Here is a 12,800-nt window from a genome sequence, read left to right as displayed (position 1 = left end):
GTTTGTGCATGTATTGCCCTAGGTACATGTTACTGTGACATTGCGGGTATTGTGTTTCTCTAGGTGGCATACACATGAGAGGATAGCTATGTTTAGGTTGATGTGGCTTGATGACAGTGGTGAATGCTTTCTCTGTTCCCCTGACATTATTGTCTGTGGGTGCTAATTGCTGTGATATCACATTTTGGAATAGTTATTTGTGTACTCACCAGGCTCTGGTATTCCAGGCAATCATTGGGAGGCCAACTGGTGCGAACATGGCCCGCACCTTCTCCTCCTAGGAAGTGAAATACACTGGTTTTGCAGGAAGACCACCACCAGTGGGCTGGCGCAGGGCATGGTCTTTGCTGATGAGTTTCGTGGCCCTCCTGCGTATGTCGTACCACCGGTTCCTAGTGTCGTCCATTGTGCGCATGGTAGGTGCTAAGGCATTCACCTTGTCGAAAATCCTCACCCATATCTTGTTTTTCTGGGATAGGGGGGTCTGTTGGACCAAGGAACCAAATAAGTGGGGCTCTACTCTGATGATTTCCTCTACCATTACCTCCAACTCACTGTCTGTGAACTTTGGATTCTTCTTTGGGGGCATAGTGATGGGTGGTGGTGGTGGAGATGGATGGGTGTGTGTGTGTAGTAGTGAGGGTTGGTGAGTATGTGTATGGCTGGGTGACTGTGAGTGTGCCTATTGTGTGGTGCTAATGTTGTGTAGTGTGTAGGTTGTGGTTTTATGTCTCAGTGTGGTGGTGTTGTCCGTTTGCAGGTCTGTGAGATTTGCAAAGGATCATGGTCTGGATTTTTGCCCTTTTTATTGGTGGAGTTGTGGGTGTGTCTTGGCTTGAAATGTGTTTTTTGTGGATTCTTAACTGCCTGTTTGGCATTTTTCGGTGTCAATTACATCATTTCTTTAGGCCTGACGGGGACGTTCAGTTGTCCGGGTCGTACGCCTGTGGCATCACTTGCGGTGTGATCCGAGTCGGTCACACTTACATTGTGCTATGTTGCATGTTTCACGAACTCGCCGGTCGCGACGGGCTCTTTTAAGTTGCCAATATCTCTGGTCTGTGTAAATCGGTTGTACGGCTTGGACTCTGTGTGACTCACTTTTGTCCGCGACGCATTGCATCGTACTTGGCTGGTTGTAAGGCGCGTGTTCGTGTCGGTCGGAACTGTAGCCGTTCCAAGTCGGTCGGAAGGTTTTGGTTCAGTTTCCAAGCGGCGGCACCTGTACAAGTCGATCGGACTTCAATACCAGTCTGTGTCGGTCGGAACGCTTTCCGACCCGGATCGGAATCGGGCCCTAAGTGTACAATATGCTACAGATAGTACTTAACTACCAAGTTAAAAAACTAATAGCACTGGCATATGTACCTGTCACTGATGTAGCAGAGCACTACAATATTCTAATAGAGAGCCCCATTAGAAAAGGAACAAAGGCAAATTAAGCCCACTCCTTGCCTACTTTGAGGACACCTGGGTGGGAAGACTACACAGATCAGGGCATAGAAGACAACCAAAGTTCCACATTCCTTGGTGGAATGTGTACCTAAGTACCTTAAACAAAGAAGCCAAAACAAATAATAGTGTTGAAGGATGGCATAATGCCTTCTCAGCAACTACAAGCAGAGGGAAACCTACTCTACAGAAACCACTGGAATCTATACAGAAAGAACAAAGCTATCAAGAATTACGGATGGAACAATCTGTAACTCTAATAGGTCCAAAATTAACTAAACAAACCCAAACTTTTTTTGAACTACTCCAAAATCAGGTTACCCTATACCCATCAACAAGAGGCCTAGACTACTGTAGTGCCTGGATAATTTGTCCTATTTGGACTGAGGGTGACTATGGCCCACCGCCATCTCAGTATATACTCATGAATCCTTTATTTTAGCCTTATTTGTGCCTTTTGTAGGGTTTACCTATGTACTTTGACATGATTCTGTGCCTTCTTTGACTCTTTTCGGGCCTGGAGACCTAAACTACAGAGAAGCCATCTTTGTTCTTGCCTCAGCTGTCTGAGACGCTTGGAGGGTAAAGGTAATGTTTAGAGTTTAGCCTGTTATGTGCTAGAGAGGAGCCGGTGAAGACTGGTTCTTATCGAAGGAATGTGTATGTCTCTTGGGTCCTAGACGCAACACGCAAGTGGCCACTGCGGGTGCGCAGGGAGCCTGGGAGCTGGCACAGGAATTCAGTGGGAGTCGGTCTGCTACTGGAAATTTCCATGAGGAGAGAGCATTCTATATTATCAGAGGGCAAGAGAGCAGAGGGGGCAGATGGTTTTTGGAGCGGTTGGAATTACATGCTCAGAAGGAAACGTGCAGTGTGCTGAGAAGGAGCCAGCTACAGTTTGAGTCAGAAGGCTTTGTCTGTTGGAGAAACCAGGAGGAGCTGGCAGTTGGAGTGATGAGATGATTCTTTGGAGTTGATAAGGACAGTTGGTGGAGTTATATCTGAAGTGCAATCGGAGCCAGTGAAGTGCAGAGGCCATGAGGAATAACAGAGGTTGGCCCGTTGGTGATGGTGGCTCAGTGAGTAGAGAGTCCTGATTCAACCAGAGAGGGACAGAGAGAATTGGATCCCCTTTCTGAGGGTGAGGTGTTCTAAGAATACTTTCATTATATCTGTTCATAATCAATCACTTTTCTTTCAGCTACCTATTTGTATGCCACAATTAATCGCTTTCCTTTTAGTTTCACATATGTGTTGGTGATTGCATTCTATCCTTGTATCATAAAGAGCATTCATGTTTAACCATCTTTACTTTTCAGTTCTTTATATAAATGTATGTGTTGGTGATTGCTTGTTAGTTGTGTAATAAAGAGATCCCTTTTACATTTGAAAGTTGTTTCCATGATGGGGTTAACCTTTCTTTTTAGCCAGTGCTGACGAACAGAAGGATGGGACATTCCCTTCTGAGAAGGTAACTGATGACAGGGGAGAGTGTGAATCATATTAGGGAATAATTCTTGAATGTAATAATTTGGCAGTTCTTGTGTGAGAGGGTCGGGTCTCCTATCCATTACATGAGGGATAATAATAATTCATATGAGATAGAAGATATTTCCAGTAGATATTAGGTAATTAGGAAATTCCCAATAAGAGAGAGAGCAGGAGGTATTAATAGGACAGTGGGGACACTATAAAGAGATCGCTCAGGATAGGGCGTTATATATTGGAGCTGCTCCCCGAGGAGCGAGGGGGTAGAGTAGTCCGGGCCGGATCATCGTGGGACTACAAGTGGGGATACTATAAAGAGAGATCGCTCAGGATAGGGCGTTATATATTAGAGCTGCTCCCCGAGGAGCGAGGGGGTAAGGTAGTCCAGGCCGGATCGTCGTGGGACTACAAGTGGGAAAGAGCTGCTCTCCGACACGAGTGAGAGTAGGTTAGCCCAGGCCAGATTGTCGTGGGGCTATAAGGTGAGATCATAGGATATACCATGGAATTTCTTAGTTATTACTGATTTCTATAGTTAGTTCTTGGTAATCCTCTAGCTTTTAGTGGTATTTTAGCTGTGTAAGCTTGTATTTTGTGAGTTCCCCATTCCCAGGTAAGTACCCAGGTACTGTTTTAAATAGGGTCTGGGAAGGGATGAAGTTACGTGATGACTGGGTTTGTGGTGTTTGGGTGAGCTGATAACTTGGTCAGGAAATCCGGTCATTACATTTGGCGTCACGAACAGTTTCGGGTGGAGTGCGTGAAGTGTAATGATTTTCATTACACTTGACATTAAGAACAGTCTCGGGTGGAGTGTAAGGAAATGTAGTGGTACTGCACTACATTTGGCCCCTGACTTACAGGATTGAACGGGTGGAGTTTAAGGAGATTGCTTACATCTTGGTGTTTGAACTTACAGGATTGAAGGGTTGAACCGTATAAGGGAATCAATTACATCTTGGCGTCATGACTAGGAAAAGTACAGAGAGAAATGGTGTATATCTTGGCATTGTGACAGTTGTAAGGTTGAAGAAGTGGACTGTATTCTGAAGAAAAATAATCTGTCTGTATAAAGAGGCTTGTACATAGCTTGCTGCGTGGCTTATGCATTATTAAGTGTGATGTATTCTGTACAATATGGCTTGTGAATAGCTTGTTGAGTTACTTGTGAATAGCGTCTTGTAAATAAGGCTTGTGAATGGCTTGTTCCATTGGGCTGGGAAGGGCTGGATCCTTTCCAACTGTTCAGGGAAATGTGTTTCAAAAATGTGCACAAGTGTTATGTGAAAACGTGGGAGATAAGTTCTCGGATTCCCCATGGTTCTGCAGACTTGGGGAGAGAGTGTATTTTAGCTGGTAGAGAGGTGATATCTTGTACGGACACAGCAGTGTTCATTTAAACATGCGGCTTAATATGCATCCACAATTGTGTGAGGATATACCTTTGAAAACAGGATTTAATGTGTCTGATTCAGAGGTCGGAAGTGTTATAAATCAACCAGTCAGACTGCGAGGTACACACGGGTGGATTCAAATAAACATCCAGTGGAGGAGTTTTAGTTGGCAACAGTGTATGAGATAATTTGTTTTTAAAAAGGAAAATGCACCACCATGTGTGCAGCAGTTAATTGGGTGTGACTGGTATTGTGGATTCAATAATATTTTGTGAGTTGACCCAGAAGCAAACTGCCCCTTTTTGTTTAAATCTGAATGCTAAAGATAAATGCCCATGTCTCCGTATAATTTGCGCACTAAAAGATGCTAAACAGAACAGTGTAGGAGGGAATGTGGTCTGCCTATGGGAGATCACATGACTTAAGAATGTAGTCTTGATAAACAGAAGTTAATTTGGTAACTTCAATCACAAAATATTTTTTCCCGATTTTAAAATTGATGCTGCTTCAAATATCGTTACAAGAAGTATCATGTTATTTTTGTATGTGATTTTTAATGTTGCTAAATGTTTTGCCCTTTAGCTGTTAATAATGCCAGAGTGTTTAGTTTGCTTTAAGTTAGTCTTTTATAAGGCTGTAGACAAATGTTAGTTTAAATTCGTCTGAATTAGTTAAACAAAAGTGTAGAGCATTTTTTAGAAAGTAGAGCGTAAGGCTTCCCTGGGAAGAAAGTGTTTTAAAAGTTTCACAAGCTGTGAACAACTAGGCTCTGACCTTGAAGAGATAGCATGCATTCTACAAGGCCTTCTGTCCTCTCCGGAGTTTTTTGTGTAGGAGGGGTTGGATAGGAGTGCAGAGACATCCCTGTTTGCTATTATTGGCCATGACCCAATTCTGTTCCGCGGAAAGATGTTGACATGAAGGGAGGGGTCAAGTCGCTCCTCATCACAGTGGCCCAGAAAGCTTCCTTGACTAGAGATAAGGGACGCTTGCAGACGAATAGTTTTCCTTTCAGTAATGTAAACAGAAAATTTGGCAGGCGCTTGGCCCTTGGAGTAAGATAAACACAGTCGGCCCAGTAAGCTTCATTGACTTCAGATATGGGATACTTGCAATATGAACAGGCTCTCTCTCAGTAATGTAAACAGAAAAATTGGCAGGCGCTTCGCTCCTGCAGTGAGATCAGCATTGGCTGCGACGCAATTTTAGACTGCGGAGAGCTGCAGTGAAGGGAGGGGTATGGGAGCTAGGACTGAGAGAGGAGTGAAACTGGCTACCCAGCCCCTCTGGATGTGAAAGAAAAATTAGATTTCGCCCAAATAAATTTAGAGAATATAATGCAGGTAGTTTTCTTAAACTATTCCCCAGACTTAGAGCAGGATTTTATAAACCACAGGGTTCTTAGAGGGAAATTAAAAAAAAAAGTGTGCTTTTGAATTGAAGTTTTTTTTTTTTGTAAGATGAGTGATGCTTGTCTATCGTTTCAGGTTGCCAGATCATGCCGGGGTGTGTGTGGCCCTCCCCTTCCCTTTCCTTTTTGTTATTTTCGTTTGTTATTTTTGTTTGTTATTTTTGGTGTGAGTGGGCCCCCCCCCAACCCACCCCCCAAGCCTGGAGCAAGACCAGACCCGAGCGGACGGCGAAAGCGGTGTCTTATTGCTGATGGCGGACGGGTGCTGATGTTTCTTGATGACCAGATCGGATGGGATTCTTCCTTGGCAGAGGAATACAGATGAAGATGGATTACACCTTTTCAAAAAGAGTGTGCTGTGATTAGAACTTTTTCTTACACGTGAAAAGAACTTGAGAGCGGTGTGTTTTTCACACAGGAGAACTGCTTATGAAAGGGACTGTGAACTATTCCCCTTGAGAAGGCTTTGGTTTTGTTTTATTTTTTCTCCTTTTTCCACTGAAGAGGACTTTCTTTTTGATAGAGCTTTTTAGGCTACAGACTGAACTTTACAATTCATATTAGAGTCTACAGTTGGCTGCCTTGGCAGAAGAATTTGCAGTTTTCTGATTCTTTTTGAGTGATAAATGATCATTTTTTCCATTCATGTAGTGAAGATCTAAAAAGAACCATCATTTAGTTATGATAATGTTTTATTATGTATCCATTTCATCACACAAGTAGTCTGCAATGTGAATTTTCCCTTATTAATATGGTTTTATGGCCTGCAATCTTGTACCCAATTTTTTCCCATGATTTTTCCGTTCAGTGAATGCTCCATGGACATTTGGACTCTACTCAGAAGCTGATTATTTTGTTTTGTTGCCACTCTTGCAGTCAACAGATACAGGGCCCCAATGATAGTTTTCTTTTCCAGTCCTGTTATTTGGATGAATGATCTGCTATGATTCCAGTTACAAATTAAAAGATGCAGTGCCTTTTTGATGGTTGAGCCTTTGGTTCACCAATTTTTGTATTAATGTTTGAGGGTCATGGGGTGCAATATAGTTAGTGAGCGAGCTACTTTTGAGATCTGATGCCCTGTGATACACATCAATTACCACCATGATGTCCTGATTTTAATATGTTATGCCATCTTAGCATTAGTGTAGATTGAATTTGCAATTATCTAGTTCATATCTGTCCTATACCTTTGCTGTTTTTCAGTAGGACAGTCTTGCCAGAGAATAGAAAGCATTGGGATGTTGAGGTGTAGTGTCGTGGGTGGTGCATACATATGCTCCATAGTGGATACTAAGGGATTAGGTACATACTGTTCTTTGGGTTAGGTGAGTTATGACTTCTGCCTATTGCCTTTGGCGTGGTCTACTATCACTCTGTTTCCAAGTCTGAATCTCTTAGTTCAGTTATTTCAGTTGTAGAGTTTCCTGATCTGATGTTAGGGTTCTTAAACCCTTCGCTGCTAGGCCTTTTCCCCTCCTGTGCTAAGCCTTTTTTTGGCGATTTGGGGTAGTGCGCGCTTAGGCCCCTGTAACTTTTTGACCACATAAGGTATCCACGCCAAATTTGCGTCCTTTTCTTCCAACATCATGTGGATTCTAAAGGTGCCCAGGGTTTGTGATTTCCCTTGGAGGGGTCCCAGAAATTAACCAAAATATAGTGACATTTTTCTTTTTTTCAGAAAAATGGGGAAAACGGGCTGCAAATGAAAGCCTCTGGGTTTTTCCCTGCAAATGGTATCAAAAAAGGGTTTGTGGGGCTGAAATCTCCATTTTCTCAGCTTTTAGGGAATGACAGTCTTTTGTCAGAGAACCAACATTTTTCACACAGTTTTGCCATTTTTCTGGGACATAGCCTATTTTTGCTATTTTTAGAGCTTTTCACCTCCCAGTTAATGGTAGAAATGAGTTTGAAAGCAATAAGGGTTCCTGGAAAGCTATACATTTTCGAAAAGTAGACAAATTTCTGAATTCAAAAAGGGGTCATTTGTCTAAATCCATGAAGGTTTCTTTGTAGAAACTAACAGTTAAATATTGGAATAATTGAAAATTTGTTGAAAAAAACTGCCTTTTGTCGCAACGTTTTCACCTATAACTTCTCGTAAATTTGACAGCTCTTGGAAAGCAATGTACCATTACATTTGTTAGACCTTCCTGGTTGTGGGGATATATAGGAATTGTAGTTTCTCCAAGAACCCGACGAACCCAGATCTAAAAACGGTGCAGCAAATTCCAATGATTTTTTTTATTTACTGGGTATAGAGCACTTATTCTTGGAAAATGTATATGTGGAAAAATCGGTATGAAAGGCACCTATGTATTTCTGAATTGGGTACAAATTATAGAGTCTAGAAGCAGTATATAATTGCACATTTTCAAAATTGGGAATACTCATACTAGCATGAGAATTATTGGTCATTTTTTAAAAAGATTTTTTTTTTACACAATGTCTTTCATTGGGAAGGGAGAAATGCATGAAAACTCAATTGGTAATAACAGTTGATTTACAAATCTGAATTACCCTAAGTCTCCCGATAAAAACGGTACCTCACTTGTGTGGGTCGTCCTTGTGCCTGCGACAGGAAACGGCGCAAAATGTAACGTGGTCACACCTGAATTTTGCAGTTAAAAATTGACCCTTTTATGGCAAAGTGCCTACCTGTAGTTTTTGCACTCTAGCTCTGCCGGCACCTAGGGAAACCTAGCAAACCTATACATTTTTGAAAAGTAGACACCCAGGGAAATTTAGGATGGGGTGATTCGACTGCCTACCACCAGCTTTTGTTACCCAGAATCCCTTGCAAAGCTCAGAATTTGACCAAAAAAACACATTTTCCTCAGATTTCTGTGGTGGAAAGTTCTGGAATCTGCGTGGATCAACAAATGTCCAGCCACCCAGCTGTTCCCCCAAGTCTCCCTAAAAAAGTGGTACCTCACTTGCGTGGGTAGGCATAGTGGCTGCGACATGAAACAGCGCAAAACGCAACGTGGTCGCACCTCAATTTCCCAGTGAAATCTTGCCCTTTTTGGACAAAGAGACTACCTTTTGTTTTTGAGCCCTAGCTCTGCCAGCACCTAGGGAAACCTAGCAAACCTATACATTTTTGAAAACTAGACACCCAGGGAATTCAGGATGGGGTGACTCGACTGCCTACCACCAGGTTTTGTTACCCAGAATCCCTTGCAAAGCTCAGAATTTGACAAAAAAAACACATTTTCCTCACATTTCTGTGGTGGAAAGTTCTGGAATCTGCGTGTATCAACAAATTTCTACCCACCCAGCGTTCCCCCAGGTCTTTTGAAAAAATGGTATCTCACTTGCGTGGGTAGGCATAGTGGCTGTGACATGAAACAGCGCAAAACGCAACGTGGTCGCACCTCAATTTCCCAGTGAAATCTTGCCCTTTTTGGACAAAGAGACTACTTTTTGTTTTTGAGCCCTAGCTCTGCCAGCACCTAGGGAAACCTAGCAAACCTATAAATTTTTGAAAACTAGACACTCATGGGAATTCAGGATGGGGTGACTCGACTGCCTACCACCAGGTTTTGTTACCCAGAATCCCTTGCAAATCTAAGAATTTGACAAGAAAAACACATTTTCCTCACATTTTTGTGGTGGAAAGTTCTGGAACCTGCATGGATCAACAAATTTCCACCCACCCAGCGTTCCCCCAGGTCTCCCGAAAAAAATGGTACCTCTCTTGCGTGGGTAGGCATAGTGGCTGCGACATGAAACAGCGCAAAACGCAACGTGGTCGCACCTCAATTTCCCAGTGAAATCTTGCCCTTTTTGGACAAAGAGGCTACCTTTTGTTTTTGAGCCCTAGCTCTGCCAGCACCTGGGGAAACCTAGCAAACCTATACATTTTTGAAAAGTAGACACCCAGGGAAATTCAGGACGGGGTGACTCGACTGCCTACCTCCAGCGTTTGTTACCCAGAATCCCTTGCAAAGCTAAGAATTTGACAAAAAAACAAATTTTCCTCACATTTCTGTGGTGGAAAGTTCTGGAATCTGCGTGGATCAACAATTTTCTACCCACCCAGCGTTCCCCCAGGTCTCCTGAAAAAAATGGTACCTCACTTGCGTGGGTAGGCATAGTGGCTGCGACATGAAACAGCGCAAAACGCAACGTGGTCGCACCTCAATTTCCCAGTGAAATCTTGCCCTTTTTGGGTGACTCGACTACCTACCACCAGGTTTTGTTACCCAGAATCCCTTGCAAAGCTAAGAATTTGACAAAAAAACACATTTTCCTCACATTTCTGTGGTAGGCATAGTGGCTGCAACAGGAAAAGGTCCAAATCGTACGGTGGAGAATTAAGTTTTCAATTTGAGAGCGTGCGATTCAAGGGACAATATTACATTTAAATTGTGACAGACAATTTAAAGTTTGCAGGAGATTGTGGATAAAAATCAACAATAGAATTCACCAGAAAGACATGACCATATACTTCCATGGTTTAACAATAATATCTAAATTTAGTAAGTGATTTATAGCTTTAATGTACACCTTAACAGAGTTACTCAAAAGTCAAACATTCAAGCACGGCTATCTATTCCTCAAAGACACACACATACAGGTTGGATTTGGCACGAGGGCGAGTGATGGTTCAGTACATAAAATTTTATTAACAAGATATTTCCAAAAATGAAATGCTCTGTCAATAAATAAATGCATAAAAACCGAACCAGTGACTCGCAACTCGTGAGCTGTAAAGCCACGACAAGGCACCAACCGTTTTACAGGCCATTCATGCACCTTTCATACCTGATACAAGCCAGACCATTGACACCATCCGGAAGGAACAGCAACACATTACAACAATCACAATAAGGGACAAGGTACACCCTACTTCAGAAAGAGATAAAAGACAAATATTACTGCACAGCCATCTAATCCGCAAGCACACACACATACTGGTTGGATTTGGCACGAGGGTGAGTGATGATTCAGTACATACAATTGTATTCGCAAGTAATTTCACAAAAATGAAATACACTGCGTATAATTGAAAGTATGATAAACTGAACCACTGACTCACAGCTCATGAGCTGTAAAGCCACGTCAAGGTACCAACCTCTTTACAGGCCATTCATACACCTTTCGTACGTGTGACACATACAAAACATTCACACCGCCAGCCGTGGACCCATCACATTTCAACACTCACACCAGCAGACAGCGCCATTCAAGGGCCCATCACTTTCACACGCCCACATTTCTGACATTGCAACAACACAAAATGATGGACTGCGTGGAGTGTCACTCAACTAGCAGTGTGTGTAGTGACCAACAGAAAGTAACTACTCACACACCGCCAGGCGAGCGCCAGTCCACCCACACCACCATCCAAGCACCAGACCATGCACACCGCCAGCCAAACACCACTCAGCGCACACCGACAGCCAAGTACCACTCCACACACACCACCAGCCAAGCACCACTCCACGCACACTGCAAGCCAAGCGCCACTCCATACACACCGCCAGCCAAGCACCACTCCGTGCACAGACAGCCAAGTACCACTCCACACACACCATCCAGCCAAGCGCCACTCCACACACACCGCCAGCCAAGCGCCACTCCACGCACACCACCATCCAAGCACCAGACCATGCACACCACCAGCCAAACACCACTCAGCGCACACTGACAGCCAAGTACCACTCCACACACACCACCAGCCAAGCACCACTCCACGCACACCGCAAGCCAAGCGCCACTCCATGCACAGACAGCCAAGTACCACTCCACGCACACCACCAGCCAAGCACCACTCCACACACACCACCAGCCAAGCACCACTCCACACACACCACCAGCCAAGCGCCACTCAACACACACCACCAGCCAAGCGCAACTCCACACACACCGCCAGCCAAGCACCACTCCGTGCACAGACAGCCAAGTATCACTCCACGCACACCACCAGCCAAGCGCCACTCCACATACACCACCAGCCAAGCACCACTCCACGCACACCACCAGCCAAGGACAAATCCAAACACAACACCAGGCAAGCGCAAGAGCACGCACACCGCCAACCAAACACCAGACCACGCACACCGCCAGCCAAGCACCAGTCCACAGACACCGCCAGACAATCACCAGTCCACAGACACCGGCAGCCAAGCGCCAAACCATGCACACCGTCAGACAATGGACACTACACGCAAACCAACATCATACTTTAGTTTTTTTTTAAATAAAAGAAAAAGAAAAACAAATTGCATTGATACAAATCTACTAACTCAACAACTAAATCTAAAAAGACTACACAAATGCAAACTTTGAAACTGAACAATAAGACCAACCAGTTCACTTTACCACTCATTGATACTCCCCAAAATTCTTTTGCGTGTGGTACAATCTAAAACAAGCAGGTACACACAGCCCGGGGTTTGAAGGGCAGTCGGGGCAGTACATACGAACCTCCTTCCGCAAACCTCTTCGCCAACAGACTCTACATCTCCGACTGGGAAAGTCTTTTGAGATTGTAGGAGGAATTGTATCAGGAAAGTGGCGATCTTTCAATCTGGCAACATCCTCCACCACTCCAACTCTAGGAACACTTGCCTGTTCCACTAAAACAAGGCTGCCTATTACAGACTCCTGAAACTTTGCAAAAGTCATCTTTGACTGGGGACAAGATTTCTGGAACACAACAAAAGCATTAAAGGTTGCCAAGTGGAAAAGATGGATAGCCAACTTCTTGTACCAAATGTAAGCCTTACGAAGAGCAGCATACGGTTCCAACCTCTGATCTACTCTGTCAACACCACCCATGTGCCTATTATAGTCCATTATGCACACAGGTTTGTGCACTTCTGCAACCTGATCCCAAGCAGTCACCGGTTCAGTGCTTTCATCATGTATTGTAGTCAACATGTAGACATCTCTCCTGTCTGAAAACTTCACAGCTAGAAGCTCCTCACAACGCAATGCACTGCACTGTCCCCGAGCAAGCTTTCGACAAACAAGTTCTTTCGGGAAACCTTTACGGTTTGAGCGGATTGTGCCACAAGCAACAGTGTCCACTTTGGCCAATTCCC

General features: G+C 43.9%; 1 long non-coding RNA gene across 1 annotated transcript; it reads left to right on the top strand.

Moving 5' to 3' along the window:
* Positions 1–1,833: 1,833 nt before the first annotated feature.
* LOC144820995 (uncharacterized) lies at positions 1,834–6,729 on the top strand. The gene is made up of 2 exons (XR_013608102.1): positions 1,834–2,593; positions 5,822–6,729. It is a non-coding gene; the product is annotated as an uncharacterized LOC144820995 (long non-coding RNA).
* Positions 6,730–12,800: the final 6,071 nt, after the last annotated feature.

Source organism: Lissotriton helveticus, chromosome 1_1, assembly GCF_964261635.1.
Source record: "Lissotriton helveticus chromosome 1_1, aLisHel1.1, whole genome shotgun sequence".
Lineage (NCBI taxonomy): Eukaryota > Metazoa > Chordata > Amphibia > Caudata > Salamandridae > Lissotriton > Lissotriton helveticus.
The sequence above is the reverse complement of the archived record's forward strand: the minus strand, read 5'-3'. Positions and strand labels throughout refer to the sequence as shown.